At 36.3% G+C, this 14,792-nt stretch overlaps 1 protein-coding gene across 4 annotated transcripts in view; it reads right to left on the reverse strand.

Annotated features, from left to right (window-relative positions):
* Positions 1 to 14,792, reverse strand: part of KCNC2 (potassium voltage-gated channel subfamily C member 2) — a 295,991-nt gene that overhangs the window by 104,953 nt on the left and 176,246 nt on the right. The gene's annotated exons all lie outside the window — the stretch shown is intronic.

Genomic DNA, 14,792 nt, shown 5'->3' on the forward strand with positions numbered 1-14,792 from the left:
ACACACACACACACACACACACACACACACACACACACACTAGCATTGTAAAATGCCCATGGTGAATTCTAGAAAAATAATTCATCTTGAGAACTAGTAGAATATGACTGGCCAGTTTACATTAAGATTCAGTTCAATTCAATTCATCAGGCACTTTTTAGTTGCCTGTTTTAGAGGAATAGGGCTAGGGACTGAGAATTCAAAGACAAATGAAGGGAAAAATAATCCCTGCTCTCAAGGAGAGTGCATTCAACTGGAATGAAGCAAAATGTGCTCAGATAAGTATACAAAGTAATTTCAGGCAAAGCACTATTATTTTGGAGATATGGAAAGGTCCTGTATAGGAGGTGGCGCAGGATCTGAGCCTTGACTGGATGCCACATTGACCAGTAACATGTTCAATCATCCAGTCTCAGGACATAAGTAACTTCCTGGGAATGTCAGGTCCTTGGAAAAGCCATATTCGTACTTTCAAGCCATTGGGTAATATTTAGTTCACAGAAGCAATCATGCTTACCTTAACCTTAGACAGTTGTTTCTAAAATGGAGCAGACGGGATTATCAGAGGGGAAAAAAACAGAACTATTGTCATTAAAGATTAGATGATCTTTAAAAATTCCTCCCATCAATAGATCTATAATTGGTTGTTTTTTTTTTTTAGGTAGTACCAACATATTAAATAAGTTACTCAGTCCTCTGAGTTATTATTTGCGTGAGAACTAAATCAGGTTACAAGTGATCCAGTTGGTTACATCCAATTCCCAGCCTTCTTGAAGCACTCCATTAATCTGGACTATAAAATATGCATCAATAGTACATCCCAATAATAATATACACCCCCAGAAAAAAGCTATTAGAAAGTATGGTGTGAAGGCAACACAATAGCATCTTTTTGTTCTATTTTCTCTATTAAGTGGATAAAATGGCTCTACATATTCAGATTGTCTTTTGAGGCACTTCTGTTACTAAGCAATATGTTGCTATTTGAAAATGAGAGAGAGAGACAGACAGACAGATAGACAGAGAGAGAGAGAGAGAGCTAGGTGGCACAATGGATATATCACTGGGGTTGGACTCAGGAAAACTCGTCTTTCTGAGTTTAAATCTGACCTCAGACATTTGCTAGCTATGTGACCCTAGTCAAGTCACTTAACCCTGTTTGCCTCAGTTTCCTCATCTGTAAAATGAGCTGGATAGGGAAATACCAAACCACACTAATATCTTTGCCAAGAAAAACCCAACAGGGTCACAAAGAGTTGTACACAACTAAAAACATTCAACAACAACAAAAACTAGATGGATACATTATTTCCCTGACGTGCTCATTTAGATTTTATTTCCTACAGAGAATTGAATTAAAGCTTTGGGCCCTTTCTAAATCAGAGGACCAAGGGGCAGAAGTGGTGCAGTGGATAGAGCTCCAACCTTGGAGTCAGGAGGACCTGAGTTCAAATCTGACCTCAGACACTTGACACTTACTAACTGTGTGACCCTGGGCAAGTCACTTAACCCCAATTGCCTCACCAAAAAAAAAAAAAAAAAAAAAAAAAGGAGCTGTCATTTGGGGCAGCTATGTGATGCAGTAGATAGAGCATTGGCCCTGGATTCAGGAGGACCTGAGTTCAAATCCACTTTCAGACCAGACGCTTGATACTAGCTGTGTGACTCTGGGCAAGTCACTTAACCCCAATTACCTCGCAAAAAATTAATAAATAAGTAAATCATAGGACCACTTCTCTGTATGCAAATTTTTAGTTGTGTTTTACTTGGTACGATAAACTATCGCTCAGGAATAAGCACTAGAAGAATGGAGAAGTCAACCAAAACTAGAATGAATGAATGGCCTAAGAAGCATTACAGAGCGTTTTTGGCTTCATCTATCATAAGGCAAAGCATCATAATCTAAGCACTAGGAGAATAAGAGAGCAAATTCACTTCTCAGTTCCATAGCTGATTCAAAGCAAAACCTGCCAGAGCTTACACTACAATGACATAGCCTTCAAGAAGGCAAGGTTATGTCTGCACCATGATCAGTCACTACAAGAAGGACCTGGTGGAGGATCCATGTGAAATGAATGATTACACTAAAGGATGGGGGTCTGGAGCTGGGAACATACTAGCTTGAGAAATTATAAGTTATATTGAGATGTCTGTTAGTACTGCAAGGAAGAATATTTGTTCTGAAGGAAATATATTTTTCTTCTTATCTACTAAAATTGATCTAAGAGGAAAATCATTCAAATTCACTTTTCTCTCTGGTCCTCTACTCTGACCCCAATTCCTCACATGCTGATATCATTCAGGACCTCTAATAATTGATTTAGTGCAGATTCAGCTGAAGTTACCAATTTTCACATTGTCCTGCTCTGGGTGGTACCTGTGAAAGCCCCAGCTGTCTGAGCAGCTGTCCATCGGGCAGTCTGTGTGATGCCTTGATGAAGGCAGTTTTGTATTAGCAGCTTTGCCATCTCATTCAGATATAGAAAAAGGTGGACATCCACATCATCTCTTGCTGAAGGTCACATAGAAATGCTCCTGACACTGCGAACATGAAGGTTATAGATGAAGCTTCATTTGGTTCTAATGCTGACAGATGGTGTTTACAAGGCTTCAACCCTGATTGACTTCTTTATAGCTTTATCACTCATCGCCTGTTCTCCTGTATCACATCAAAGGAAAGAAGAATTTAGAAGCATTTGCTCAGCCGTGGAATCACTAACACTTCCATTCCTATTCCATTGATTTTTTTTTAACGATGACCATTGAACAAGCAAATAAAATATAACTTACAGCAAGAAGGACATATTCTTTTGCATTTGCTGAACTCTTCTAAATAAACTTTAAGGTGATGGTTATAAGCAACAATCTGGCAGTGTGGTGTAATAGAATGGACAGTGAACTCACTGGCAGTCAGGAGATGCTGATTCTATTCCTAGCTCTTTGAATCACTATCCCTGGATCTTTTGGAAATTTGCTTCATTGCTCTAGACTGCAATATCCTCATATGTAAATTCAGGGGATGGGACTAAATGGTCACTAATTTTTCTTCCAGACCTAATGTTTTAAATGGAAAAAAAAAATGTGTGTCTGACCATCTTCAACTTGAGGGAAATAAAATAGGAGGAAAATCTCATCTCATTTAAGAGATCTTAAATAACTGTTTTGCCACAAGGAAACTAGGGATAGAAAGAAAGGTAGACCACATAGAGTCAATATACAAAGAAAAAGATGGAACTTTGTGCTTCTGAGGATAACGCAACCAGACAGTATATGGAGGATGGAGGGGTAGACGAGGAGATTCCTGGTATTAGTCATTTTCTCTGAACCTTATGATTCTACGGATACAGAATGGTTTTAGTGGAATCCTCCCTAGTAAAGCTCTGTACACAAAGACACAAAGACAACCTGTGGGCATATGATAAAGGGATTCATGTTCAGGAAAGGATTGGATTAGAGAATCTCTAATCCAACTTGGTCTCTGGTCCAACACTGAGATTTAGTGAAGCCATTTAGGTCTACAAAATCTGTGAAGGCTATAATTTTTATAGGATCATATTATTTTCCAACAAAGGATTATGCTTTATTTTATTTAAAAATTATAACATGTTTTACTTTTAAAAAATACATTTAAAAGTGGAAATGCAAAGGAAAATAATTCAATGGTTCTACTCATCAAGTTGTGAAAGATGATTTAAACAAGCAAAACTAGAATTTATATAACACATTAAGGTTTCCAAAGTGCTATATAGATATTAATTCACTTAATCTTCACACAACCTTCTGAGGTAGGTAGTACTTTCATCCCCATTTTATAGATGAGGAAACAGGTAGAGGAAGGTGAAATTACTTGCTGGGGTTATAAAATCAGTAAGTATTTGAGGCAGGATACAAACAAACTCAGGTCTTTCTGGCTCCAAGTTTAGCACTCTGTTGAGGGGGGAATGACTAAACTGTTAGATTTAGTAACCTCGCTGCTAGCTATATGCCTACAGGAGATCAAAGTCAGAAAGAAAAGTACAGAATACATAAATAGATAGACAGATAAATAGATAGATAGACAGATATATAGATATAGATACAGAGAAAGGAAGGAAGAGAGAAAGAAAGAAAAGTGAGTGCCCATTTACTGGGGAATAGATAAACAAATTATGTGACATATAATTGTAATTGAATTTCACTGCTTAAAAAAGAATAATAATAGCTGGCATTTATAGCCTTAAAGGCTCAAAGTACCTTATAAATGTTATCTCATTTTATCTTTACAGCAATCCTGAGAGTTAGGTGCTATGAAGGAAGAAGTATATCAGGAAATTACTTGAAGAGTATGAAAACAAAAGAATCAAGAAAAAAAAAACAAAATTCATCAAGCTCAAACAGCAAAATATAGCCCTTAATTTAAAGTTTTAACACAATTATCAGGAACAAGAAAAAAAAGTAAAGAAAAAAGAGAAGTTGTGTGAATTTTAAAAATTGGTATGTGCTATTTACTTAATCTTATCTTTAAAAATTAAATTTTCACATTGAATCTGTCTTCTTATAAAAACACTTTGACAAGTACTTTTGCATCTGGAAAGCTCTCTACCTCACTTCTTTATATCAAATCTGTATTTCTTTTATTTTTGGGCTACTGAGTTTTCTGCCTGCTTAACTAACTCATGTACACCTAGGTTTAAGAAATCTCACAGTATTACCTCAATCAAATGATGATTATTGCAGTGTTGGTAAAATTGTCCAAAACTGTACCAGCTCACTTTTGTTTTCATCAATGAAATCTATCCAAAAGAGTTATGCTTACTTTAAAAAACAAAACTCTGTAAAATCAATATCCCCTGTTTCTCTGCCAGCATAAAGAATTCTCCTCCTGGATACACAGCTAGTTTAAATGACAGAGCTATAAATTAAAGACACACTCAGAGACCCACCAAATGAATGCCAATAAGGTTAAATACATGGTAGTCAACTGGAAGGAATGAGAAATTGCATCAAACTATGAAGGATAGTAGTTGGATATATTTAATGTTAGTACAGTGGGAAAGGTGCTACGTTTGGAATAAGAAGACCTAAGCATATATATATATATATACCAGATCAACCACTTACTAGCAATATGACTTTGGGCCAGTCACTTCACCTTTAGTGGCTTCAGTTTCCTTATGTGCAAAATGAAAGAGTTGGACTTCATGTTTTCTAAGGTCATTTACATCTCTGAAGCTGGAATTCTTAGATAAAAAGTAGAAAAAGAGCAAGGGGTCATAATGGCTATATGATTATAAAAAATACTCCCTAAAAGTATTATTTAAATAGAAAAAGAATGGAAATACATTGTGTGCCAAACATTTGAGGAAGGACTAAATAAGTTTCAGTACATGAATATAGTGGAACATTATGATTTCATAATAAATGGCCAAAAATGAAGAATGAAAAGGGAAAACTTAAAATGAAGGCATTTAAAATAAAGGAAGAACTAAAACAACAAATTACGTACTGACTACAACTGTCTGAATGAGAATAGTAGTTTAAAAAATCTGGAAAATACACAGAAAGGAAGAAAAAAATTCACAAGCGGCCATCAAAATACACAGGATGTTTCATTTGTAGCTATTTTGTTAAAGGTGGTGGTGGTTGTTGATGTTGTTGCTGTTATGCAGTCATTTCAGTCATGTTTGACTCTTTGAGACCCCATTTGGGGTTTTCGTAGCAAAGAGACTGGAGAGGTTTGCCGTTTCCTTCTCCAGATCATTTTACAAATGAGGAAACTGAGGCAAACAGGGTTAAATGATTTACCCAGGGTCACACGGCTAGTATGTGCCTGAAGCCAGACTTGAACTCAGAAAGATGAGTTTTCCTGACTCCAGGCCCACCGCTCTATCCACCGCTCCACCTTATATGCATTTTAAAACAAACCATGAATAATGAAAGTTTGTGATTTTACATGTACTTTATCATGTTTGAGTATTTTGATATTTGTATTTATTGATGGATATCAAGTTTATCATAAAAATAAGATTAAAATTTTTTTTAAATCAAGTAGAAAAGTAGAAAAAGAAATTTCTGAAATCAGAAATACCCCACTCCCAAGAGGATATAGCATGTAGGAACTGTAAGGTAATTTCCTTAATTTACTCAATATTTAGACAGGAATACACATCTGATACGGATTAGAAAAACATAAATAATTCAGGATTCTGTAACAAAAGAATATGAATGATGAGAGCCAGAGCAATTAAAATGGATTAAATGGGACTTATGAATAAGGACTAAGCAAACTGGGATTTGGAGATATGACATAGAGGGGAAAAAAAGCTGTGTGGGTAAATTGGCCTTCTCATGTTATATAGATAGTCTTGTTTTATGAGAACAGTGGCCAAAACCAAATAATCTATCTGTTCCTGCACTTTAGAAGAAAGAAAATGGTGATAATTTAAAGCAAAAGGGACTCATTTCCATTCTAAGGAAAAGAAACCTATAGTGAATGTGTTTTGCCATGTCATCACAGCTAAGGAGGTATTAGAATCAGTAGTTTATTTACAGATTTATATGCATGGCAGAATATTTCACCAGGCTTAGGAATTTCAAATAAGATCCTTCCTAGAAACAGGAGGATGGATCGTATGAATTTTCATGGTCCATTACAGCCTCATGAAACTATGATTCTGACTTTCCAGCAAAATGAATGAGCAGTAAATGACAGGCAACGTTCTATGCATTTTAAACCAATTAAAAGAACTAAACCAGGCTGAGAGCAAAAATAACAGAGACAGAATAAGAGGAACATTCCAAAAAGGGTGTGGAGGGAGAAGATACCATCTTTTTATTCTTGTCAAAATCAAGTGAATGTCACCACAGGCTTGCAATTTGCTATGGAAGAGTCCCTAAGAGGAATTCCTGATGCCAATGAAACCACAGACTTTGTTTAAAAATGATATTGGGTTCAATGTTTAAAACTCTAAAATATGGTTTAGATTCACATAAAGAGCAAGTGTGTTTTCTAAGAATGTATTGTATTACTGAGTTGGATTGTAGACTGTTTCTCTTTATCCTTTCTCCCTCCTTCCATCTTTTCTCTCTTTACACTTCATTTTCTTTCAATTATAGGATAAGGACCCTATTTCACTCTGTATTATCTTCTAACCTGGGTGGCAGGTCACAAATGATTTATTTCATCATACTGAAGTGGAAAGAATACTGTAGTAGAAGTAAAAAAAAAAAATTGCCTTGTGACCTTGGCCAAGTCACTTAATCACCTTGAATCTGTTTTCTCATTTGTAAAATGATCTCTAAGATCCATTTTTAGCTCTAAAATTTTATAAAGTAATGACTAAATGATACATAATGTTCTTCTGTATAAAATTTATGATTCTATGAAGTGGTATGTTAATAACAAAAAATAATAACCACTAACGACACAATAAATTATTTCTAAAATAATTGTTGCTTTGGGAGTAACTATTTTTCACACTTGAAACCCCCAGAATAGCTAATTGCAGCCCAAGATAATCTCTTGGTCTACCTGTCCTCAAAATAGAGGTCAAAATCTCCCATCAACATCTTTACTTTTTCTCTAGTCAGCCAGAGGACACAATTAAATCAAAGCAAAAATATTCAATGAAATAACATAGTAGAGTTTTCAATAGAACAGTGCTCTCAATAAACCTAGGACACTTTTTTCCACAGATATGCCTACTACAAGTGAGTCCATGCATGGGCAATATTTGAGTAGAGGAAACTCGTATCTTTGACAATGCAGGACCAACGACTTCTGTTATTTTTTTCAATTTTTAACATTTTTATTTAAAGTTTTGAGTTCCAAATTTTATCCCTCCCTCCCTCCCTCCTTCTACTCCCCTGTCCCTGACAGGGTAAGCCATCAGATATAGGTTATTCATGTGCAATTATGTAAAACATTTCCATATTTGTCATTTTGTGCAAAACTTGAATAAAAGGAAGAAAATGAAAGAAAGTGAAAAATGGCATGTTTCAGTCTATATTCAATCAATATCAGTTCTTTCTCTGGAGGTGGATAGTATGCTTCATTCATCATTAGTCCTTTGGGATTGTCTTGGATCATTGTATTGCTGAGAATAGCGAAGTCATTCACAACTCTTCATCGAACAATATTGCTGTTACCGTATACAACATTCTTCTTGTTCTGTTTGCTTCACCACGCATCAATTCATGTAAGTCTTTCCAGGTTTTCCTGAAATCATCCTGCTTGTCATTTCTTACAGCACAATAATATTCCCTTACAATCATATACCACAATTTGTTTAGACATTCCCAATTGACGGGCATCTGTTTGATTTCCAATTCTTAGCCACCACAAAAAGAGATGCTATAATTTTTTTTTTGTACAAATAGGTCTTTTCCCTTCTTTGGATGTCTTTGGGATACAGACGTAGCAGCAGTATTCCAGCAATGACTTCTGGTCATCAGGAAGCTGTTGGTCTTTGTCCTTCCTTACAAAGAGGACCAATGATGTCACAGGATGATGTCTTGACTCTCATGAATTGGATGTCAGTGAAGCAGAGTTGCAATAAGTCATCAGCCTCACTCTCTCTTCCAGAGTCTTCAAAGTCCAGCATCAAGCCAAAAGTCAGTACGACTGGCAATGGACTAGGATGCAGCGGACGACCTTGGCATCTTCAATCTGACCAAGCTCCAAGAGCTCTACAGCATCTGTTTTAGCCTCTTTCATGGCCACTGAAACAAAGTGCTCTCATCTGCCTATTCCCCTGGGGGAATTCTTCACATGCTTGGGGCAGACATCCCCCTAACTCACCGACAGGTTCAAGGCCTATCAGTTGCCTTTAACCTGGTTTAGCCCATCTGCTGAGATGGTTTTACCAGGCTGTGGCTGCTGAGCATTCTACAGCTTCATGTAGCCAAAGGTTAGAGTTGAGTGAAGGTGAACACCAAAAGTGGATGAGAAACCTTGAAAAGTTCTCGGCAAGCCTTCACATCAGAGGTACTATGTATGGTAACTAGAAATCTGGACAAACTGAGTTCAAATCATCTGTTAGGCACTCACTAGTTGTATAAACCTGGGGAAAATGCTTAACTTCTTTCAGTCTCAGTTTTCTCATCTATAAAATGGGGATAGTAATAGTACCTACCTGGTTTTTTTTTGTGAGAATCAAATAAGATAATTAATTTTTATAAAACACTTTTCAGACTATAAAGTGCAATATAAACTGAGTTATCATCATCATCCTACTCTCACTGGATTGGTAACCTATTGGGTGCTCTACTATGCACCAAACAGAGTTTAAATTTTATTCCAAAGTCAACAGCGGAGGGGCAGCTAGGTGATGCAGTAGATAGAACTAGCCCTGGAGTGAGGAGGACCCTCACTGAGTTCAAATGGGGCCTCAAACTCTTAATTTATTAACTTACAAATTCATTTATGAATCCCCTTTCACAGATCATATTCTCAAATCCCTAGGCACATACATTCTTACTGGCCCTCATTGGATGGATCTCACCATTCTTATATCACATGCCATGACCCAGAAATACACATCTTGTTTTCATATGCCAACCCTTCAACCAGATGTTCATAGCCCATACTGACCTTTCTCTTCTAACTGGGAGCAGTGATATAAATACTACCTGTGTCCCCAAAGCCTTCAGTTTCATAGAAAGAATATCATAATCCCAGGAATAATATTTCAACCTCTATATATTAAGTTGAATACAAATGCTAAGAAAAGTTGTTTTTTTTCCCAACAAAGCAATGTTCAGACATAACAGAGATTCCAAATACCCATCCAATTATCTAAGATGAGATGAAAGCAGTCTATACCCCACCATGGTTACTGTTACTATCATACTTTTCCTTACCAAGATGTAAACAGCTACACCATAGCACTCATTTCCACCCTGCGTTATTTCAGAAGGTGAAGCTATTTTGTCCTCACTAGTCACTGAAATGAACTTAATAAAAACCAATGCCTGCTCTCAGAGTAAACCAGCTGTGCTGTCAGAGCCAATGAGGTCACAGACCTCATTTAATATGGAGACAAGAAGTATTAGTCTATTTCAGTCTGAACAAGAATGCAAAACTTCCACAAATAGAACACCCTTGAAATGAGAAGAGGGGGAATGATAAATTAAAAAAGAGTATTTTTCTCTTTGGAAAAAGACCATCCCCCCATCCTTTTTTTTCCCCAAGGACTGCCCAATGTAAATTACTTCTGCTTAAGAAACTGAAAGGACTCAAAAGGAGAGCTCGGATTTGTCCTCTTTAGTGAACATACTCTAAATAACCATCGCAACATGATGGTATCGATTTTATGGGCTCCTGCAGCTCTCAGGTCCAGCGAGAGAGAACAGGAACAGTGAGGGGAAAGAGGGAGACAGCACTTTGTTTTTTGCTCCCCTTTAGCCAAATTTAACAAGCCTTGAAATTGCAAAAGGTTGAACTTTCATTTAGGAAAAGGGATGGCATTTAAAATCCCAAATAATCAAGTTCAAACTGCTTATCCCAGCAATGTGAGCTGACAGCATGTGCACATATATAATCAAATGGAAAAAAATAATCGTGCATTCCAGTGAACCGCACAGCACAAAAAAGCCAAACGCCCAAGGGAAGCGTCAGGAACAATTTCTCTGCTTGCATTGCTCGTCTGAGGTGTGTCAAGGCCCGATTCCACCAATGGGAGGATGCCCTGGGAACTCAACTGAAACTCTTAGATTCACCTTGCTCCATGGCTTTGGAAGGCAAAGAAAGCACGCTCTGCACCTGCGTATGTTTCCTCAAGTTTAACAAAAGAAGCTTAAAAGAGAATTTTCAGTTTCATCAGGTGGATATGCTTTTATTTTTCCTCGACACCTATACATAAGAATAAGAATAAAAGGTTTTATATATAAGAATGAGACAAATGATATGCTGAGAATAAAATGAACTATATTCCAAAGACTGGGTGTTGGAAGGAAGATACACACAATTGATTGGGCCCAACTGGGTAAAATTCAATGGAAGTGATTTTGAAGCACAAGATTTACATGTAAGTTAAACTGTAAAAGCTATAAACTCTGTATTACAGAGGTCAAAGAATTAGCCAGAGTACAAAGGATGCATGTGCTCAAAGTGGTGCTTTCTAAGGAGAATATCTATATAATTCATTTATATAGCATTTTATAGGTAATCCCCCTCTAAAGTCAAAACTGACTCTTAATTGTCATGTGAAAGCGACCTTGAACTCTTTTTAAAAAAAATATTTATTTTATTCTATGCTTAAGAAATAAAACAAGCATTTCTATGATATAGTAGAATAGAAAAAAAAAGATGATTGTATATGAAACCCCAAATATATTGTGTGCAACTTGCTATTCCTTTTAAATATATAATAAAGTAATTGTGTAACTTTTTTTTCTTTTTCTCTAATGTGTACCCTTAAAGAATATGTTTGTATAAAGTGGTTTAAGGAAAACCAGTTCAAAAACATTGGCTATTCTCTCTTTGATAGATTATTTCCAGAGGCATGGTTGAGGACGAGGTGGGGGGTCAGAGCTGACAACTTTATTTTTTTTTATTTTTTTAAATTTATTTTTAGTTTTGAACATTCATTTCCTCAAGATTTTGAGTTCCAAATTTTCTCCCCATCTCATCTCTCTCCCCCCACCCCAAGATAGCATGCATTCTGTATACCCCTTCCCCTAATCTGACCTCCCTTCTACCTCTTCCTCCCTTATCTTATCCCCTACCCCTTTTATTTTCCTGTAGCGCAGGATATATGTCAATACACCATTTCCTATATTTCTTATTTCCCAGTTGCATGTGAAAACAATTTTTAACATGTGTTTTTAGAACTTTGGGTTACCAATTTTCTCCCTTCCTCCCTCCCTACCCACCATCATTGAAAAGGCAAGCAACTTGATACAGGTTACACATGTGTAGTCATGAAAAACACTTCCATAGTAGTCATGTTGTAGAAAACTAAGTATATTTTCCTTCATCCTATCCTGCTCCCCATTTATTCTATCTTCTCTTCATAGCTGACAACTTTAGAAAAGGGTTCCTTGACCTTTTTGTTTGTTTCAGGGTTCCCTTTGATAGACTGCTAAAGACTATGTACCCCTTATCAATATAATATATTAAATACATAGGATTAAAAAGGATGCCAATTATACAAAGGATGTCATATATACATATATTTCATATGTATATATGACATCCTTTGTATCTCATATATGTATAGACATGACATACATATCTCATATATACACATATTACATCCTTTCTAAATGATATATAATTATAATTATATACAGACACATGTGCATATATGTGTGTGTGTGTTATATTGTGTATATGTATATGGAGAGAGAGAAAGAAAAAAAGAGAGTGAGACCATTAGACCATGCCTAAGAAGCCCTGTAGAAAAAAACTGTCAGTAGCTGCCTGGATACACACTTCAAATGACCAGTCTCATTGATTATAGTAACAAGCTAGGGTCTAAGGGACATCCAGGTGGGAGAAGGGAAGTAGTAATGAAAAAAAAAAGTAAGAACATATAATTCTTCACATATATCATCTCATTTGAGCCTTATAATCAACCTGTCATTTAGGTTCTTATCCCCATTTTATGGATGAAAAAACCGAGACTCAGAGGGGTTTAATGACTTGCCTATGGTCCCAAAGCTAGAAAGTATGTGCAGGCAATATTTGAACCTTCATCTAGCTGACTCTCGGGTTTGTATTCTATTCACAAACTGCCAGTCTTAAGAAAGAAAGTAAGGAGAATACAGGTTTTAAAAAACAAAGAAATAAGTCATTAGGTTGTCCTTCTCTCTCACCATCCCCCTACCTTCAGGATCAGAATCTCAAAAACAAGTATTTACGCCATTCAGATAAAGTTATGATAGCTCAAATCTGATGTTATAACTCTTATTATCGCTTTTTCCACACTGGTATACAGTTGGGAGGGGGGAAAGGAGTGGGAGCAGCCCAACCACAAGTCTTAGCAAGCAGCCATATGCACTCCTCAGAGACTACCTGAGGTAGGAAATCCTCTGTTAAGCACCACTTTGCCACCTCCAGGCAATCAGTCTATCAATAAGCATCTATGTGTCAGGCATCGTGATAAGGATAGGGGCATAGAAAAAAGCAAAACAGTCCCCTTCCTCAAGAACCTTACAATCTAATGGGGAAACAACACACAGCTGACTATATACAATCAAAATATACAAAGTAGTTGAAGATAACCTCAGAGGGAAGGGACTAGCTGTGTGAGGAAAGGGAGTGAATGAAGTAAGGCTTCCTTTAGAAGGTAGGATATGAGGTAAATCTTTGAAGGAGGCCAGGGAAGCTAAGAAGTACAAGAGAGAGAGGAAAGCACTCCAGCTATGGGGAGCAGCTATTGAAAAAGCATACAACTGGAATATTCAAAGAACAGCAAGAAAGCAGGGATTGCTAGATCTTAACATTCATGGAAGGAGATAAAGTGTTAGAAGACCATCCCAGCCTCTCTCATTCTCTCACATTCACTGTATTCCCATGTTGAAAAGGACATTAAACAGAAATAATTTAATCTAGAACCCAAGAGTGTAGACTAATTTACAGTTTGGGTCTTATTATTTATTAGTATTTATTTATGTGTGTGTACACAAATATGTGTTGTTGTTTGCCCTTTATTTTCTAAGAGGATCAATAATATCATATTTGCCACCTCCAGGTGGCAAAAATTTACCTCACATCCTACCTTCAATAATATCATAGAGTGATAACATCACACATGTGGGTGAATTGGATTTAAGTAAGGCTATACGTTCAGATATAGATAGGTAGATAGGTATAGATATGCATAAATATGAGTATATACCTGCATATATACATACATAGATATACATATGCATATAGTTACACATATATGCACATTACAGAGATACACCTATTTATAGATACAAATTTATAATACCTATATATATATATATATATATATGTATACACACACATATCCAGACCTGTTTTCAACAGTAGTACTACCAACTAATATCTTCTGTGCAACATAGTCTTCAGGGATTTGACTAAAACACTGAGGGGCTAAGCACCCAGGGTCACACAGCCGGTAAGTCAGAGACAGGACTTGAGCCCTTTTCTTCCAGATTCTCTGGCTACCTCTCAATTCACTATGGCTTTTAGCCTCTCTAATTTGTAATTAATATTTTAATCCCTCTCTACTAAATTTTATTCTCTGATAGACAATTAGTAGATATAAGACCAAAAGCCATTCTCCAGTGGATTGGTGGTGGAAGGATATGAATAAGAATTTCTCAAAAGAAGTACAAATCACTAAACATATGAAAGAATGTCCCAAATCACTAAAAAGAAAAAAAAATCAAAACAACTATGTGCCTTCACATCACTTTCAGTAAATATGCAAAGATAACCAAAGATGGGAATAAACAATACTGAGAGTTTTGCGGGAAGATGGGCAGACTAATTAAAGAGTTGTTGGTGGGTCTGTGAATTGGTCCAATCATTCTGGAATTATATGCTCTAAGGAGGTTAATGGCAAAAAGAAAAAGGCCCTATATATACTAAACCAGCTATAGCAGCACTTCTTGTTGTATCACAGAACTAGACAAAACATATGTCTCTTGATTGGAGAATGACTACACAATTGCGGTACATTGATGGAATGGAGTATTATTATGCTATAAGAAACAAGAAGCATAATGAATACAGAGAAGCATGGAAAGATTTATACAAACTGACACAAAGTGAAGTACATAGAAGCAAAAATAAACAATATAAACAATGACTACAACAACATAAATGAAAATAATGC

Source organism: Vombatus ursinus, unplaced genomic scaffold, assembly GCF_900497805.2.
Source record: "Vombatus ursinus unplaced genomic scaffold, bare-nosed wombat genome assembly UNPS02003292.1, whole genome shotgun sequence".
Lineage (NCBI taxonomy): Eukaryota > Metazoa > Chordata > Mammalia > Diprotodontia > Vombatidae > Vombatus > Vombatus ursinus.